The sequence below is a fragment of the Otolemur garnettii genome, unplaced genomic scaffold, assembly GCF_000181295.1.
Source record: "Otolemur garnettii isolate 467f Iridium unplaced genomic scaffold, OtoGar3 scaffold00099, whole genome shotgun sequence".
Taxonomy (NCBI): domain Eukaryota; kingdom Metazoa; phylum Chordata; class Mammalia; order Primates; family Galagidae; genus Otolemur; species Otolemur garnettii.
Genome location: NW_003852494.1, coordinates 6,735,654 through 6,755,376, shown reverse-complemented (window position 1 = coordinate 6,755,376; position 19,723 = coordinate 6,735,654). Strand labels below are relative to the sequence as shown.

The following is a 19,723-nucleotide window of genomic DNA, read 5'->3' as shown; positions in this document are numbered from 1 at the left end:
AGCTTGGAAGAGAGTTCCACTTAGTAAGAGCTACTTATGTAAGACTCTTTTTCCTATTTTCAATGCTTTTGTCTTTTTTTTTTTTTTTTTTAGTGCAGAAGGGGTCTTATTCTTGCTCAGGCTGATCTCCTGAGCTGAAGCAATCCATCCACTTTAGCCTCCCAAAGTACTAGGCTTACAAGTATGAGCAACAATGCCCAGCTGGGGCACATGATTTACTAAGGAGAGTAAGAGACACAGTAAGAGAAGCCGTGTGTATGAGACCATTAGAAAGGAGGAAAAAGACAGAGACTTGGTCCCAGTGGAAACCAGAAGAAGCATGATCCCACCAGAGCTCTGAGTTTAAATGCCATGGAATGCTCTCACCCTGGGCAAGGATCAGGCTTTGGTAATTATAATGTTGGGCAACCACTGCCTTTGGCTACTCTTGAGGATTATGTAACTTCCCTGGCATTTCTGGGGAGGTGGCGGGGTTGGTAGTAGCTGGGAAGGCTGTGAACTGCTGGCAGCATCAGGGGCAAGGGCTGGGGAGTGTGTGTGCACAGACCCAGCAGAGGGATCTGGGTGGGACAGCAAGACCACCTGATAGAGTGATTTTTTTGAGTAAACTTGCTTTTGTTTTTGAGTAAACTTGCTTTTTGTTTTTGAATAAACTTGCTTTTTGTTTTTGAGTAAACTTGCTTTTGTTTTTGAGTAAAACTTGAGCTGCTATAATATTGGGTCTGTTAGGCCACAGGGCAGTAAGGAGGCCCTAAAACAATGAAAACATTCTACCCGCATATCAGACTCTTGCACCTGGAGGCAACACCCTACCCCCTCCCTACTCCCTCATACCTGCGCTAAAAATAACCGTCGCAAAAAGTCCCCAGAGCAAAACTGCCCAGCAACCCTGCAAGTTATGAATTCCCCAATCACCAACCGCCTCATACCCTAACGCCCCCTCACCCCCCCTGCATGTAGTTTTTCACTTTAAAAGCAGCCTGTAACAGCCTCTCGGGGTTCCTTCCCCCTTGTGGCTGAGGAACCCTGGCGCGCCAGCAATAAACCTGCCTCTTGCTTTTTGCATCGATTTGTGATTGTGAGTGGTCTTTGGGTAGGCGACCCCCGGGGTGGGCACAACAGGTCCAGGGAGAACTGAACAGAGACTCTTAACATAAAGTTTGGGATCCCAAAAGTATTACTTAAAGAGGATTGAGAGAGGGTCCACTAATCAGCTTCCTGTTGAGTAGCTCCTAATCCTCCATTAGATTCTAGAATGGGTCCATGGACCCACTGAAAGGCTACCTTTAGGATACTTCCCAGGATCTCCCTATGCTGAAATTTATCACCTGGTTATACAAAGTCTTCTAAATGATTAGGTTCAATATGTATCTGTTAATTAACTGAGCTAAGCCTATCCTGGCATGTGCTGGAGATCTGGGTCACCCTTGCTCCTGGGGCCACACCAGGGCATCAGACTATCTTTCCACTTCACATACCATGCTGGCTGTCTCATCCTGCCACACATTTGAAGGAATTTCTAGCCTTGTCTGAACAAGTCAGGATAAATTATCATAGTAAGAGCTGCGAGGCGATGCCTTAATTTAATTCTCTGTGGTATGTTATATCCTACTTTCTTCTTCATTTTGTAGTCACAGAAATTGAGGCTTAGATACCAAAACAAATCAAGACAAGTCACTTGAGCAGCAGGTTACAGGGCCGGGGGTTGAGCCCAGGCAGAAAATGTCCATGCAGCCCACTTTCCTAACCCCATGTGCACTGTGTCCTCCTTCAATTTCAGGAAAATCACATATGTACCACAAAGTATCAGAAAGTGGAGCTAACACATTGCAAAGAATCTCACCTTACAAGCTTTGGGAAGATCTGATTGTGCAAAGCTGTCTTCTTAAAGGGAGACAAAGTATTTCTAGTTCATTTGTCAGGTTCCTGGACCTTTGAAGACCAAGGAAAAAGGAAAATAAAACTACAACAAAACTGCTGTAAATTGACCACCCAAGGGACTATAAGCAACTGGTCAACATAGGAAGTGGTCAACATAAGGAACTAGGCCTTCTGTAGTGATATGTACACATGGTGCATGTCTGATCTATGAAAATTAGGTCAGCTTAAGGAGATGGTCAGTGTTGAGAGGTGGTCACCCATGGAGGTTCTACTGTGTGTCAAAGATATTTGCCAGAAAATGATATCCATTTTGGCAGTTTCCCCAACACACTGCTTTGGAGAATACCTCTGTTTTGTAAAATGAGTCATTTTCTGTTTTGCCTCCTGGTTTAGTCTGTGGAAAACTAAGGTCCTATCTCCCTTTGTCACATTGCTGGCAATGGCCACCTCCTCTGAGTAAGTTAGTTCCTTGTGGGCAATAACTTATCGAAATAAACCAGTAACAATAAAAAAGAAACCAACACCAATGCCACCATTAATTAAAAAACAGACAAAATAAACCAGATAAATCTGTTTTCCTCAGAAACAAGGGCAGTCCCAATCAATTACACAGCAGTTTCTGAGATGGAAAATGTAGTTATTAGCTCCAGAAAATTGGAACACGAACAGTCTTAGAAAACGTACACACATTAATTCTCCATATTGGATACACTGCCTCGACGCTGGGCAAGCCACAGAATGCATCTTACTGCCTCAAATTAGATTTAATGTCATAATTCTCCTAATGATCAGGTTATGCTATACTTTTTCTTCTGCCTTTGGGTGATTTTGTACAGAAGGGAGGATAACTGTTATAGTGGGTGCATTTTTGTCTGTATGCGCAAACTGGTTTGAGTCACACCGTGTTCACCTGAATTCCTGGGCTTAGCATCTTTCTGTCTTCAATCTACAAAATGTGAATAGTCATCACCTTCCTTGTACTTGTGTAGCATTTTTGCTATGTGCTTGATGGTAATGATGTTTTCTGTACATCTTCCTCTCCGCCTTGGGGATTAGGAGATTGATTGCTTTCTTTTAGAAATAATGAGGTGATGATGAAGAAGAGGACGATGATATAGTTTGATCGGAGTCACTCAGGTGGGTTATTTTCTTTCAACTGTCAGTCTATCCATGGCTGCTCCTTCTCCTTGGATTTGGTCACTCTTGTTGACCAATAGACTGACAGTCAAGGTGATGATGGACCCATTACAGGTGGATGCTTGAGGAAGCACCTAGGGCTTTCTACATGACCCCATGCTTGCATGTCCTTCACAGAGATTAATGAGATCACAGAGCTTCTAAATATGCAAGTCTTATGCTTATGTCAACCCTCAATTAAGAAATAAATTTGTCCTGTTTTATGGAAAATGCGAACAACAAATATCTCAAACTGAAAGAATAACCTCAGACCTTGACTTCCTAGTAAAAACATAATTTATTTATTTCCCTTAGAAAAGATTGATTTCTTCTCAGAAAATAGAAGACATAAAATGGAAGAAAATTGCAAAATTACATAAAGGCGGCTTTTAAAGTTTTTCACAACTTCGAACAATCCACAGTTTGGTAAGATTGTTGCTGTAATATATCACTGTTTGGGCCCAAGTGGTCATGATTTACAGACAGCTTGCCTTCTTCCATCTTGGAGCACGGGTGCTGGAGCTGACATCAAAAGAGGTCAGTGTTTATTATTATCAGTTGGAGATAGGACCACACAAGTCGGCAACAGACCAAAAGCAACACAGAATACTCCATTGCTGAAATTGCTTTTAGGAAACTGTTGCTGAGTTTCCTAAACTCAGAATACTCCGATTCTGAAGTTGCTTTTAGAAAACTATTTCTGAGGCCTCACACTCCTATCTTCTCAAGAAGGTTGCAGTTTCTTTGGGTCAAGATATTCATTCATCAATCTCACTAGGAGATGATTTGGGGCAAGGTAACAGAAATTCACAAGGAGGTGTAAAACACTGTTTCAAGGTCAACTCCAGATGCAGATTTGGGCATCAGCATGGCCATTGGGCTGATATAGTAGGTGTTTATTCATTCTTTCTGCCAAAAAGTACTTTTGACATAAATTCTATTTGATATACTTGAGGCTTACAACCTGTTAGTGAAGCTTATTAACGTATGTATTATCTCACATAGTCCCTCTTTTTGTAACAAGAGCAACTAAAATCTACTCGTATAACAAAAAGTCCTAATACAGTATAATTTATTAACCTAGCTGGGAATGTAGATTGGTACACCACCAATTCTAGGACAGTCATTGCTTTAGGCACAGGGAATATGATGTTGAAATGACACAAGGTCCCTGCTCCCAAGGAACTTATATTCTTATGGAATGTGTATGTGTGGAAGATTAGAGGGAACATAGAATGAAGCAATGAATAAGTCAAATGTGTATGAGGTCAGGAGAGGTAAAGTATTCTGGGGAAAATAACCCAGGAGCAACATAAAGAATGCCTGTTAATGGCAACCGTATTTGAAAAGAAAACAGTAGGCAAAGTTCTAGTGGATAAGCTGATGTTTGCACTTAAACCTAAAATAAGGGCATGGGGGAGTACTGTGATACCTAAGCAAAGAAATTTTCTGAAAGAGCGATGAATGCAAATACTACAATGAAAAGGGGGGAACTGCATATTTAAAGTGAAGCAAAAAGGATGGCATGTACCATGGCGGGGGAGTAGAGTGTGCTGAGCACAACTCTGAGTGAGGGGCTCACATCAGGCAGGTCTTGGTAGCCCTGTGGCTTGGGCCATGCTGATGGGGACAGCAATGACATATGTGTTGTGAGTTTTGCTTGCCCACCAGAGACCCTGCTTTGTGACAGCACATGTAACTTTGTTTGCATTCACTAGCCAGGACTAGTTAATTTGCTCAAAGATCAGATGCCCAGAATTATCATTTTGCTGTGTGCCCAGCAAGGGAGAAATCTGGAAATATTTGGTGAGCTGTTGCACTGGCTTCCAGATTTGGGATGCATACTAAAATATTTTCTTCTGGTAGGTGTAAAAAATGAAAAAAATATTTGGAGGTCCTATCCTGGAGAGAAAACAGAACAATTACAACTAGAGAATTTTGGACTCACATAATATATCTGGCATTTCTGCCATGATCAGTGTTAACTTTGAGGCATTTTAAAGTGACCTTTAATCTATTCACTGATGTGGCAGCAGCAAGGTGAACTTCTTAAGGCTACACCAAGATTAAAAACACATGTTGGATGTCCTCCCTCACCTTGGTAGGCTACCCATGCATCGACCACTTGGGTATTTCTCCTGCATGCAAAAACATTTCATTCATTCTTTGATTTCCTCACCTTGTCCCCCACCCCACCCCCAATGTCTTAATGTGAAGGCTCAGAAATAGAAATAGTAGCCTGTCATGGCATAGAGAACTAATAATGATAGGTGTTCTTTCAACATGCAAATATATCCTGAGTGATGCTTTTTATACACGTAAGATGCTAAATGATAATGAGTTTAATGCTTTAAGTATTGTGCCTCATTTAATGACAATTAAGTTTTTGGTGGTTCTGAAATCAACACACTTTCATTCTATTAGGTAAATACTCATTAAGTTGCAATGCTATAGAGCAATTAATTTAGGCTGAGGGAAAAATGAGATTTCTTTTGCTACCTGGGGCTGAAGTTTGTGTCATTCTTAAGGCCAGCTCAAAACCCTCCCATATCATGGCTCTTATTACTACCAGACTGAAATTTAGAGTGATCAAGAAAAAATTCCTTTGGCTCAGAGAGATAGCATGATTGTAGACATGGATAATTAGATAGCCAGATAGATTTAAAAGGAGTATTATCCCCTCAGAACTATTCTGTGCTTTACTGGGGAGTATACATTTTTCCTTGTGACCAGAATGTGACTCATGGATTTTTGTGTGGTGTATGTATGTGTGTGTACACTCACATGCCCTGAGCCCTATACTATTTGGACTATGAGTATTTAAGTCTTCACTTCAATCCTATGAAATAGACTTTTTCATCATTTACACTTTGGATACTGATAGAATGGAGATTTAGAGAGACAATTTTGCTTGCCCATGTTAATTCAGGGAAGAGATGAGCTGAAATGAAACTCAGGTCTATTGGCCACCAAGACATCCTGATATCCCTGCAAAGTTCACAGGATAGTTTGAAACATCTAAATCAAAATGTGCTTTGGGGAACTAGAAAAGGTAGCATTTTTTTCTGCCCTTCCTCTCTGTCAGATCTCGGTCTATAGTAAGGTTTTCCTAACAAGAGACAGCTCCAAACTCTGTTTGTTTCATGCTGGTTCTTTAACCCTAAGTTCTTATTTACAGTGTCCCTGATCACTGTTCCTCAGGGATTGAGGTGATGGTGTGGTGCTTCCCAGAGCTTCAAACTCTCAGGTGATGGTCCTTATATGGATGGTTTACTTCCAGTGCTAGGTGAGCTTACATGCCTCTTACCACCTTCTGTTTCCATGCAGAAAAACAGAATGCACAAAACTAATTTTTAGAATGAAAAGTTAAAATATCTTTTTTTCTTTGAGACAGAGTCTGACTATGTCACCCTTGGTAGAGTGTCGTGGCATCATAGTTCACAGCAACCTCAAACTCTTAGGTTTAAATGATTCCCTTGCCTCAGCCTCCCAATAGCCACAATGCCTGGCTTTTTTCCCCCTTTGGTTGTAGTTGTCATTGTGGTTTGGCAGGCTGGGGTTGGGTTTGAACCTGCCAGCTCTGGTGTATGTGGCTGGTACCCTAGCTGCTGAGCCACAGGCGCTAAGCCAAAGTTAAAATATCTTAAGTAGTTAGTAAGTGGACTCAATAAAGGAATAGAGATGACAATAGGAAAAGAGACCATTGAATGAAAAAATAAAATCCATTGTGAAGAAGAAGAAAATGAAAATAATGAAAAAAATCAATAGATCTTCAGGGACACATGGGGACAGCATTAGAAGGTCTAACATATGAATAATCAGAGTGATAGAAGGACTAGAGATAGAAAATGAGCAGGAAAAAATACTCAAAAAACTAATGATCAAAAAATTTCTGTATTTGTTGAAAAAATGAATTCATAGATTTCAGAAATTTATGTAGAATAATTTTTTTTAATTGTCAGGGATTCATTGAGGGTACAAAAAACCAGGTTACATTGATTGTCTCTGTTAGGTAAACTCCCTCTTATAATTGTGTCCTGCCCCTAAAAGGTGTGACACACTGTGACTTCCTTCCCCCCTCCCTCCTTCCCTTTCCTGCACCCCGTACCATGTAGTAGGTCATTAATTGTCATTAATATTATAATTGAGTACATAGGAATCTTGTTTCTCCATTCTTGTGATGTTTTACTAAGAATAATGTGTTCCACTTCCATCCAGGTTAATACAAAAGTTGTAGAGTCTCCATCTTTTTTGATGGCTGAATAGTATTCTGTAGTGTACATATACCACAGCTTGTTAATCCATTCCTGGGTTGGTGGACATTTAGGCTGTTTCCACATTTTGGTGATTGTAAATTGAACTGTGTCAAATAGTCTAGTGCAAGTGTCCTTATGGTAAAAGGACTTTTTTCCTTCTGGGTAGATGCCCAGTAGTGGGATTGCAGATCAAATGTGAAGTCTAGCTTGAGTTCTTTGAGATTTCTCCATACTTCCTTCCAAAAAGGTTGTATTACTTTGTAGTCCCACCAGCAGTGTAAAAGTGTTCTTTTCTCTCCATATCCATGCCAGCATCTGCGATTTGTGATGTGGGCCATTCTTGCTAGTGTTAGACGATATCTCAAGGTGGTTTTGATTTGCATTTCTCTAATAATTAGGGACTATGAGCACTTTTTCATCTGTTTGCTAGCCATTTGTCTGTCTTTTTAAGGGAAGGGCATCATCTCTTTATGCCCATTAATATATGGGATTGTTGGTTTTTTCATGTGGATTAATTTGAGTTCTCTATAGATCCTAGTTATCAAGCTTTTGTCTAATTCAAAATATTCAAATATCCTTTCCCATTGTGTAGGTTATCTATTTGCTTTGGTTCTTTTCCCCTTAGTTGTACTATTCATAGTGCTGGAAGTTATAGCCAATATAATCAGGCAAGAGAAGGAAATAAAGGGCATCCAAATGGGAGCAGAGGAGGTGAAACTCTCCCTCTTTGCTGATGATATGATCTTAAAGAACCCCAAAGACTCAACCATAAGACTCTTGGAAGTGATCAAAAAATGCAGTAATGTCTCAGGATATAAAATCAATGTCCACAAATCAGTAACCTTTATATACCCCAATAGGCCAAGATGAGAAGCTAATAAAGGACACAATCCCCTCACAGTAGCTCCAAAAAAAATGAAATACCTGGAAAGGTACCTAACAAAAGTGGTGAAGGAACTCTATAAAGAAAATTATGAAACCCTAAGAAAAGAAACAGCAAAAGATATTAACAAATGAAAGAACATGCCATGCTCGTGGCTGAGAAGAATCAACATTATTATAATGTCTATACTTCCCAAAGCAATCTACAGATTCAATGTCATCCCTATTAAAATACCAACATCATCCTTTCAAGACTTTTGTATAAAACCAGAAGAAAACCCATATAGCTAAGACAATTCTTAGTAATAAAGACAAAGCTAGAGGCATCAGCCTACCAGACTTTAGGCTGTACTACAAGGCCATAGTGATAAAAACAGCATGGTTTTGGCACAAAAACAGAGACATAGACATCTGGAACTGAATAGAAAATCTGGAGATAAAACTAAAATCTTACAGCCACCTGATCTTTGATAAACCAAACAAAAATATACACTCGGGAAAAGAATCCCTATTCAATAAATGGTGCCAGGAGAAATAGATACCTACATGTAAAAGACTGAGACTAGACCCCTACCTTTCTCCACTCACTGAAATTGATTCCAGATGGATAAAAGTTCTAAATTTAAGGCATGAAACAATAAAAATCCTTAAAGAAAGCATGGGAAAAACGCTTGAAGATATTGGCCTGGGGAATGACTTTTTGAGGACTTCCATGGCAATGGCAACAACAACAACAAAATAAACAAGAGACTTAATTAAACTGAAAAGCTTCTGTACAGCTAAGGAGAATTTTTTTTTTAATTAAAAACCTCACCCATACACATCATATTAAAATTTCCATGTGGCAAAAATAAAGAAAAAATGTAGAAAACAGCAGAGAAAATGGTGCTGGATGTAGGAAACCATGATTTACATGACAACAGATTTCTCATCAAATACCATGGCAGCCAGAAGACAGTGGAAAACCAGTGTTAAAGTGATGACAAGGAGGAGATCAAAACAAACTGATAAACCACAAATAAGCAATAACCTGTCAACCCAGAATTTCTTTCCCAAGTAACAGTGAGCTTCAGGAGTGAAGGAAAAATAAAGTCACTTTTGTGTGAGGAAAAAGTAAGAAATTGTCTCCCACAAAGCAGTACACTGTGAAAACTGTGGCTAGAATTTTTAACTAGTGAGATAAGTTTTGTCAGCATGATAATTTGTAAATGTGCAAACTAGCTTAAAAAACATTTTTTTTTAATGTAAAAAACTAAATTTAGGCCTTTATGAGGGTATGACCTGAGCCTGTATTCTGTTCATGCCTGGGCTGGAGTGACAGAGCAGTGGGAGTATTTGTGCTCTGTTTTCTGTTTGTAGAGGAGAGTCATAGAGCTGGTGTGTCACTGACAGGAGGAAACGGGATGGTGATAAGGGCAATATTATATAAAATGTGTAGAGCCCATACATGTGCCATGTGCTGGACCCACAGCTAAGCCCTGTGTGACTCTTGTGTCATCTCTGCAATACTCCTTTGATAAGTAATATCACTGACTCTATTACACATAAGTGTTCGGAGAGAGGGTCACTAGCATGACTCATCACAAAGGCATGTGGGTATCAGGACTCCAAAGCAGGTCTAACTGTTTGGCTATATGACTTCTAATATATGAGGTGATAGAAAAAAAAAATACAAGGCACCTGAAAGGGACACACACTGGGCACACAGCTTCTGAGCTCCTTCATGGTGGCCAAGTCCAGATCAACATTTTCAGAGCCCCAAATTGAAAAGTAATTATTCAGAATGGGGGTTGGTAATACAGAGCCTATGGCCAAATCTTGCTTCTTGTTTTCTGTAAATAAAATAGTATTGAATCTTAGCCATTCATATGGCTAAGATGTGTTCATGGCTACTAACACTTTATAATTGCAGACGTGAGAACAGAAACCAAATTGTCCACAATGTCTGAACTTACTCACTGGTTTTTTTTTTTTTTTTTTTTTTTTTTTTCAGAAAATATTGTGGAGCCCTAGCTGAGAACAACCTGGGGCAATTTATAGCAAATCTGATGACTCTGGAAACTGCTCCTCTCTCTCCCAGACCAATTTTCCTAAGGCAACTGTGTTTTGTGGAACAACCTAAAACTGCAAAGTATTATATTTTCTCTATTTTTCAATGTAAGAAATTGATGTACGGAGACTCTTAGCTCCCTGTCATCATAGCTGTCAATTTCATTGATGAAAACTGAGTACTTGTTAGCACTCAGAACACAGAACTGATGACCAGGGCTTTCCCCGTGCTCTCAGGATTTAAGTATAATTAATGTGGACAACATCTGTGGCCAAACACTGCTTGCAAGTGAGATTGGAGTGGTTTCTATTAGTTCCACTAACAAATCATAGTTTAATGGGCAACAGAAGCAGAAATTGGAGAATAACGAATCAGCAGTTTATCCCTAGGTTGTTAAAATCTCGTCTATTCCCAGAGTGGCTCCTTTCTCTTTCTGTTTATATGAATTTTCTTTTCAGAACTCCTGTTGTTGATAATGAAAAGAGCTTAAAACCCCTCCCTTGAATCCAGAGGACAGGCCCATGTGAAGAGGGACTGAGGTCCTTGGCCAAGGGCCAGCCACTACCTTGTAGTTAGCAGAGGCTACAAAACCCATATGTGCCTGGGGGGGGGTGCTTTCGCCTGACTCTGGGATTTGGGAACATTTTTCACCTCCAGTGGGTTTTGGAAAATGTAGCTTTGCTATGAGAAGAAAAGAAATTAAAACATATTTCTTTACATTTCTGTCAAATTCCACTGGCTTCATATTTTGTGAGCAAAGTTGGATACCTTGTGTTTTATCCCACTGCACCATTCAGGAACACTGTTTTTCATTAATGAAGCATTTAATAATGAACACGATAGCAATTCCATTATTAATATTTTTTTAGTGTGTTGTCTGTCAGTAACTAACCAGAGTAACAAATATGAGCATTTTATTTGGCAGGTTCTAGGGTTGACAATGACCATCAAGATACACTTTTCATCACTTTGGGCTTCCTAATGACCACCTGCCACCCACATGGGCAGGAGGAAACCGTCAAGTTCTTGGTCTGAGAGATGCTGCTAGCTTGGCATGTGCTGGGGCAGGTCATGTGCCTCTCCCAGCTTTGGTTTCATTGTCTATAAAAGGAGGGAATTATCCTGAATCAAGGATGCATCCCAAGATCCCTACACTGATTCTAGCTCTCAGCTGCATTTTCTTCTTCAATGAATATATTTCTTATTTTTTATTATGGGAAATTTCAAACATGTATGAAGTAGAGAGAATAATATAATTATTTTGCATATCTATAAACTAGCTTCTTTCATGATTATGTAAGGTCAGCTTTTTTCAATCACATTCCTACCCTCTGTAAAACCTCTCTCTAGATTACACTGAACCAAGTCCTAGGGATCATATAATTTCATGTGTTAATACTTTAGTATGTCCCTAAAAGATAACAGCACATTTTAAAAACATCATCACACTTCCGTGAACACCCAGTAACTGAACAATAACTTCAACAATCCAGTGTTCAAAATTTCTCCAGTTGTTTCATACACATCTTTATTTTTCCAACTACTTTATAAGAATTGGGATCCAGACAAGCAAGATTAACGCTCATGAAGCCATTAACAGAGCAAAAATAAAAGATTTATCAAGAAGCCTATGCACCGTATGTCTCAGAATTTTAAAGTTATAAATAAAAGTGACCAGTGGGTGAATAAATGTTTTATTTTTTAACCTTGACAAATACATCTTTATATATAATGGCAAGGCCAGGTTTAAATTTCATATCCCTGGACTTCTAGGAATTTTGTACCAGAATAAGATGGCTCAGGCTCATGGCTTGTGCACACTCACCTGTTACTCCTGCATTTGGTTGTTATCTGTAAGCCTAGTTTTTATTTGGAACTGCAACTGTTTGTAATTGCCCTGGAATTGCAACAAAAACGTATTAATTATTAATCATTTAACTAATTATCAATTAATTATTGTTAAGTGCTATTGTCTGGAAGAGATTCTTTAATTCTGGTTTTGCTCTTCATAGCTCCTTGGTGTTTTAAAAATGTTTTTCTTTCCCTTATATTTCCTACACCCTGATATTCACTTTCATACTCCCCTGGGTCGGGGGGTGGAGGGAGGAAAAATCCCTTGATGGCTTTGGTCCTAGAGAACAGATCTATGATGCCGTGAGGTTAAGCACAATCAATATGTTGGCATCACTGGCTCTGACATGCATGAACCACTTTTATTGGAACCACCATTTTATTTTCAAGTACGCAAATTAAAGAAAACCTCAAACTCCCCAGAGTTCAGACTCTTCCCATTGCAGCTCTGAAGGGTTACAAAAAATCCATCAATTTCACCCTTAACAAGGAAAGAGGGGAAGAGGCACTGGGGTTGAGAGAGGGGAATTGAAATGTTTCTGCAGATCCTGAAACCTCAGAGTCAAGTTGAAGTCCAGCACTCATGAATTTTCATCCCATCAGCGCTGTTAGATGTGGTCCATTTAGCGTGACATCACAAGCTGTGAGAGGAAGAGCCCTGAGAGCTTATTATCATGAATTGTCTTGGAATGTTTGAGAACAAGTTCTGAATTAATTAAAACTTCATTTGAATAATGAGCACATGATATTAATTTTATTGTTCTGCTCCAAGATAACTATGGAGGAGCTATGTCTGGTGGCAGTGACCTGCCGTTCCTCAATCAGAGGAAGTGAGAGCATTATTTTTATCTTCCGCTTCCTGGAAGGAACACACACATCTGAATCACTGGGAGGGTCACTATCAGCTGTTCTCCTGAGAAATGGCCTGAGTTTGGCCATGCATAATTTTCCACCTACTTTGGCAGCACTCACTGCTGTTAACACTACAGGCATCTAGAATCTGGCACATTTAATCTCCCCAAAACTCTCCTCTCCGTGTCATGCAGTAATTGCTTAATTAATTCTCTATTTTATCAGACAGAGAGGCTGTGATGGATGGCATTCTGATAGGCATGTTAGTCTACCTTGGGTGCAGGAAGAGACCCAACCCAGGGCAAGGAGTTTTAACTCACTACATGTTTAGCGGTGCTGGATGTCACTCTGGGTTCTGAGAAAGGATGAGTATTTCTAAACAGGAAAGCAACTATTTGTATTTATGATTGGCTAAAGGATCTTGGAACTTTTTCAGGTTCATTTACCAGGAACAAAAGGAAGTTTCTCATGTATATTTTCCTTATGAACTCATAGCAGATAGTGGTGTAGAGTGATGGTGCCTCTCACATGGGATGGAAAGAAGTCAATTGACTCCCACGCCCTTTGCTTTCCTCACACCCATGGTTTTTGCTGTATTTGGCAATCTTTCCTCATTGAGACTATACCATAAAGAGCTCTCGCCTGAATGAAAGCATCAAAGGTATTTGCCCATGTTCCTGGGTTTGGGCCACAAGAACACACACCAACACGCAAAAGAATCTCATGAAGATAGTTATGCTAAAGTCACAGTTACACTCCTACTCAACATAGGTAGTGATCTCCATGTTAAAATTGTTAGTAGCAAAACCTTAGACAAATTAAATTCAGCAGAGTTTACTTGAACAAAGAATGATTTATAAATTGGGCAGCCCTGAACCATGGTGAGTTCAGAAAGATGTTGCTTTGCTGTGTGTTGAACAAAATTTATGGAAAGAAAGGAAAATGTCATCCAGCAAACGGAAGGGAGGTGTAGAAGTAGCCAAATTGGTTATGGCTGCAAGTTTGCTGTATTTGAACATAGTTTAAACAGTCAATTGGCTGCCTGTAATTGGCCAAAGCTCAGTGACTAGCACAAGAGTAGGTTATAGGCTGTTTACACAACCAGTTAGGTTATAGTTCACTCTATGTATGAAGAACCTGTAGGTTGAACTTAAAAATATAAGATGGCAGCTTTAGGGTAAACCTAATTTAATAAAATTTTAGGTTCTCTGGAAAGGCTACCTATAACCTGAAAATTACTCCTTCACTGGCTTATCATGGGTCTGTGAATTTCACAATTAGAGTTCTCAGTACTGCCTTGTATTAGTGCCCAGTAACAGAATATATAATAGAAGACTTTAAATGAGAGGAGATATGATCTCATACATCAAAAAGCCCAAAACCGTGGAGTATCATGATTGACGTGGCAGCTATCCTAGGTGTCCAAGGACGTAGGCACTTTTCCTTCTACTGCTGAATCCTCCTCAGCAGCAAGTTGTCTGGCTCAATCTTCTCGTCTCATGGTCACAATGTGGCTGCCAGAACTCCAAACATCACATCTCCATCTATTCACATCCAAAGCAGCAACATGACAAGTGAGTGTGGGTGGGTGTGTGTGCATGCCCACACACCTCTCCTCTGCCCATTTTTTTCAAAAGGGAAGGCTTTATAAAAAGTCCCATCAATGTCTTTTCAGTTGCTTTTGATCAGTATTAGGTCACATGTCATGTAGAAAGAGCCTGGGAAATTGACAACGTATCTCACATCTATCCTGGTGGGGTGTGGGCTGTGTCCACAAAAACTAAGGAGAAAGGGAGCTGAGGATAGACACTGGAGAGCAGTATTGCCCAGAAAAGCCCTCCTCTTCCTGGTTTCTCCAGTGGATGGTCACCGATTAAGTTGTTATCACTTATCATCTTTGTGAATTGATTCTCTACCCCTTTTTCCTTCTGGAAGTGTCTGCAGATATGATGGGTCTGAGGAAGCAGCTGGGGACTAGTAAAGCAATGAGAGGATGAGAAGAGGGTCTCTAGAGGGGCCATGAAGAACTGTTGGTTGAAAGGACAAGGATGTACAGACCTTAAACCCAGAGGCCTGAGATATGATTCCAACACCCTGACCTGCTGTGTTCACATTGTACAGAATAGTTTTAACAAAAATGGTTTAACAAAATTAGAAGCTTTCATTTAATCAAAAGATAATTCCAAATTTTGATCTCTCAAAATACAAAACATAGGGCAGTGCCTGTGGCTCAGTGAGCAGGGCACCTGCCCCATATACCGAGGGTGGTAGGGTCAAACCTGGCCCTGGCCAATCTGTAACAAGAAAATAGCCGGGCATTGCAGTGGGCGTTGTAGTCCCAGCTACCTGAGGCAAGAGAATCACCTGAGCCCAAGAGCTGGAGACTGCTGTGAGCTGTGACAGCACAGCACTCTACTGAGGGTGATAAAGTGAAACTCTGTCTCTTAAAAAAATAAAAAATAAATACAGAACATAGGAGACACTGGCCCTGTACCCTGGAAGCAGCACCTGAGGGGCATCAGGCAGGGCTTGGTCTCCTGGGGGCTCTGCCATCTGCCACCCCTTACATCTGCTTCCCAGGTCCCAGCACCTGTCTCTGGAGTTCACCTGCTCCCCACTCTCTGCTGGGTGAAGCTGGGGCTGGCTGAACTGAGAATAGGCTGCTATCTGGACGGGCAGGGGCATCTGGAGCAGGTCCATGGGGTGAGCCCATCCAGAAATGCCTCCCACAGCTAGAGGCCTTCCTATGCAGCCTCTTCTATTTAGGGGGATTTTGGCAAAAGTCTCAGCTTAAGTGTGGGGCACAGTCAGTGTTCCGTGAAGGCAGCCTGGAAGCTGGCCAAGCTTCTTTGAAAATCACCAATTTTTGTTCAGGCTGCCTCAGCCTATCAACTCAGGTATATCTGATATTAAATCCAGGTTAGTTGAGAGGGTCACATTACAAGTTCATTAACAAAACAATTGATAAATAAGTCCAAATTAGCAGTATAAACAAGAGTAAAGAGCAAGAATGTCACAAAGTCTTAAAGGAAAATAAACATAAAAATAGAGGCTCATTCATATGGGTCCAAAGGATAACGAAGATTATCATTATTATCTAATCATTAGAAGGATTCTTTTTCAATGTTGGTCAACATTGTTTGAATTACTGTACCCATTCAACAGCTATATTCATATCTCTTTTCAAAATTTTGTAATTCAGACTTTAATAAATATGGTCTATTTTCCTTAATTTGTCAACATTAAAAGATTTAGCTGAATTTTGAGTCCTTGATGGAGTTTTCTTTGAAAAAAAGACATGTGAGACACCATCAAAAGGGATCTACATTTCTCTAAATTATTATAATCTGTGTTTGGTCATACTCGGCCTTATGAAGCACCCCTCAACTCTTCCAGAAGGACTTCTTCTTTTACATAAAATCTCATTTCAAGAATAATAAAAGGATTAAAAGATGTTACAGGGTTGAGCCTGTTCAGGCTGCCATAACAAAATATCAGACACTGAATAGCTGCCAAACAGAAGAAATTTATATCTCAGATGTAGAGGCTGAAAGTCCAAGATCAAGGCAGATTCAGTAGGTAGATGAGGGACCACTTTCTGCTTCACACACTGTCATCCTGTCCTTGTAATTAGGCCTGACAGAAGGGGCAAGGGATGCTCCAAAGTGTCCTTTGAGGACACTAATCCCACTCAGACATGTGCCCCAGCCTGTCCTGATAGAGGAATGAGTCCCATGTTTTGCCTCAGGAAAAAGTTTAAATTTTGCTGCAATTTTCCTATTAAAGACATCCCCGCATCCATAGTGCAGCACCCAGGAGGATTTCGAGGACAGAAAAGATTCTCTGCTGTCTGGAATGGACTCAGTGTGTTAAACTCCAGTGAAACCAACTGTGTGTGCTGTGTGCTCATGCAGGCAAAATCACACACACACGGACATACACACACACACACACACACACACACACACACATTGGTTGTTGTAGTTAGATTTTCATTTCTGTCAGTGGTCCTGGACTTGACAGAAGGGCTTTAAGGCTAAAAGGGGATTTAATGAGTGTTAGAGATGTAGAAGATTTCTGTCCTCAAAATGAGAATTTCTCCTTCTTGTAATGGGAAGGATTGAAAGAGAATTGAAAAGGAAATAACATTTCTCACTCTGTGACTCTGTGTCTAATGTCCTATCTGAGGACCACCTAAAATCACAAGGCACACACACAGTGGAGTGTTCCCAAGGTTTGGTCAATGCCATTATACGTACCTGTGTATATGATGAATAGAATCAATTTTTTTTTCAGTTATATAATTAAAGACTGAATTCTTTATTTGGAATGAAATATTCTCATCTTACACAGTAGATAATAAAAAAGAATAACGTATACACATTATTAACCATAAATAAAATGAGAAAACCAGTGCAAGATGCGGACGAGAATACATCTGTAACATATTGCAAAGGCTGATACTGGGACAACACTACTTCAGAAAGGTGCCAGCAAAATGGTGAATGTGTGAAAACAAAGAAAATTATTGTGTTTATAGGGTGCAGAAAGTTTCCCAGACTCTGACAGAACCCATGCATCCCTGCACCCAGAATACACTTACAGAATAATTTAACCACGGCAATAAGGACTACAGAAAATGGGATACTGTGTATAAACCTGGCCTCTCTAATCGCCTCCTTATGTGCCTGGAACATCTTGACGTTCATGTTTGACTGCCAGTATTTCACGTCTCCTCCGTGGTCTGCAGTCAACATCCATGTGTCATTATGTGACCAAGTCATGGCCCTCACTGGGCTGTCGTGAGCCTGTAATATTTCAAAATTGAAAGTGAGTCCATTCCACAAGGTGAACTCTCCACTAGAAGCTCCAGTGAGTAACCGTCTGGCCTCTGGAGTCCACCTAACAACAAATATGAACACTTCACTTTATTTGTTGAAGTTCAAACAAATTTTGTTACTGCATTCATAGGAGTATTGCACATTCCAGTAGGCGGGACCACATCATTAGAATAACCTGCATCAGGCTGAATTGCTGGCATGTCTCTTAGATCTCTTTGTTGTATTCTGTCCTTCAAATACTTAATTACAGATGGATTGTAGTCTATAGTTTTTCAGTTTACAGCTTTTCCCCTGCATTTTCCATCCAAGGTAAGCTGTTGCATACATAGCCTGCTGCTGTGCAAAATCAGGTTGCTTATAAAACAGTTGTCAAGGCGCACGGTCTTGGGACCTTGGCATATGAAAAGAAGAGAAGGAGAACCAATCTCTGTAGCCATGGTGACGTTTTCCTTCTAGGACTCTGTAGTCCCACCTACTCGGGAGGCTGAGGCAGGAGGATCACTTGAACCCAGGAGTTCAAGGCTGTAATGTGCTATGATATATGTAGTGTGCACCTGTGAATAGCCACTGTACTCCAGCCTGGGCAACATAGCGAGACCCGTCTGACATTAAGCAGAGCTCCTAATGGCAAGTGAAGCATTTGTCTTCACTGTCGGGAATACCTCTTCTGTCTGGGCCTCCTCCCTCTGCCCTTCTCAATCCCTTCCTCCAAAAGAGCAGCCGCCATCTTCCCCTTGAATCAATATTTTTATGATACTGAAGTCAGAAAATATTTCAGCCAAAGCAAAATGTTTTAGAGAGTTTGGAATATTGTAACTCACACCACATACACACACATTCGAAAGCCCATAGATTTCTCTGTCATTTTAATACCAAGTTCAAGCTAAAGAAATCATAATATTGAGATGCTAATTCTAACATCTCAGTTTATGTTTAGAAACAAAGTAATGTGGCAACCATCAATCTTGTTCCGTGACCAGCCTGGCATCATAAGAATGATGAAATAATAAATATTTAATGAGAAGATTTATCATAACTACGAATTTTGCCAAAGTCATTGTGGATGCTTGTGATGTTCTCTCTCTTGTTTCACAAATCTCTTAATTTTCCACATTTTATTCAATATTGAGATTATAGTTAATATATTTGCCATAATATTTAGAATGCAATTTACTTAATATTTGTTTTTATTGGTTGGGATTCATTGAGGGTACAAAGAATTAGGTTGCACTGATTGCATTTGTTAGAAAAGTCCCTCTTATAATTGTTCCACCCCAAGAGATGCACCATACACTGTGACCCTACATCCCTCTCCCTTCTCCCTTCTCCCCTCCATTGCTCATTCCCCTACCCACCCACCCCTTGTATTAGCTCATCTGCTGCCTTCATATTAGAGTAGAGTACATTGGATTCTTTCATCTTCATTCTTGTGATCCTTTACTAAGAAGAATGTGTTCCACCTCCATCCAGGTTAATACAAAAGATGTAAAGTTCTCCATTTTTTTAATGGCTGAATAGTGTTCTATGGTGTACATATACCACAGCCTGTTAATCCATTCCTGGATTGATGGGCATTTAGTATGTTTAATATTTTTAAGCAAACTTAGACAAATATATTTCAAAAGGATATGGCATTAACAGTACAAATGAAAAAAAGGGTTTTTCTTTATTGTTGTGAATAAATAAAAATTATCAAAATAAATACAACCAAAGCAAATCTCTGTACTTAAAGACTGATGTCCACTCAAGGCTTGTGTCTGCATCATGCCCCTTCTTAGGGAAAAAAGATAAATGACTGTTAGGTGGATAAAGGCAGAGCACCAGGAAACGGAAATTCTATGTGATGTCATCAGAAATGGCCAGTGAGTTTCAGAAAGAAACTGCTTTGTTACTGTGCTATTAAATCTCATTTAAGCTTTAGTTGTGACACACTA

The 19,723-nt window shown here is 40.0% G+C and overlaps 1 pseudogene; it reads right to left on the bottom strand.

Moving 5' to 3' along the window:
• Positions 1 to 17,252: 17,252 nt before the first annotated feature.
• On the bottom strand, positions 17,253 to 18,226 carry LOC100947488 (annotated as a pseudogene).
• Positions 18,227 to 19,723: the final 1,497 nt, after the last annotated feature.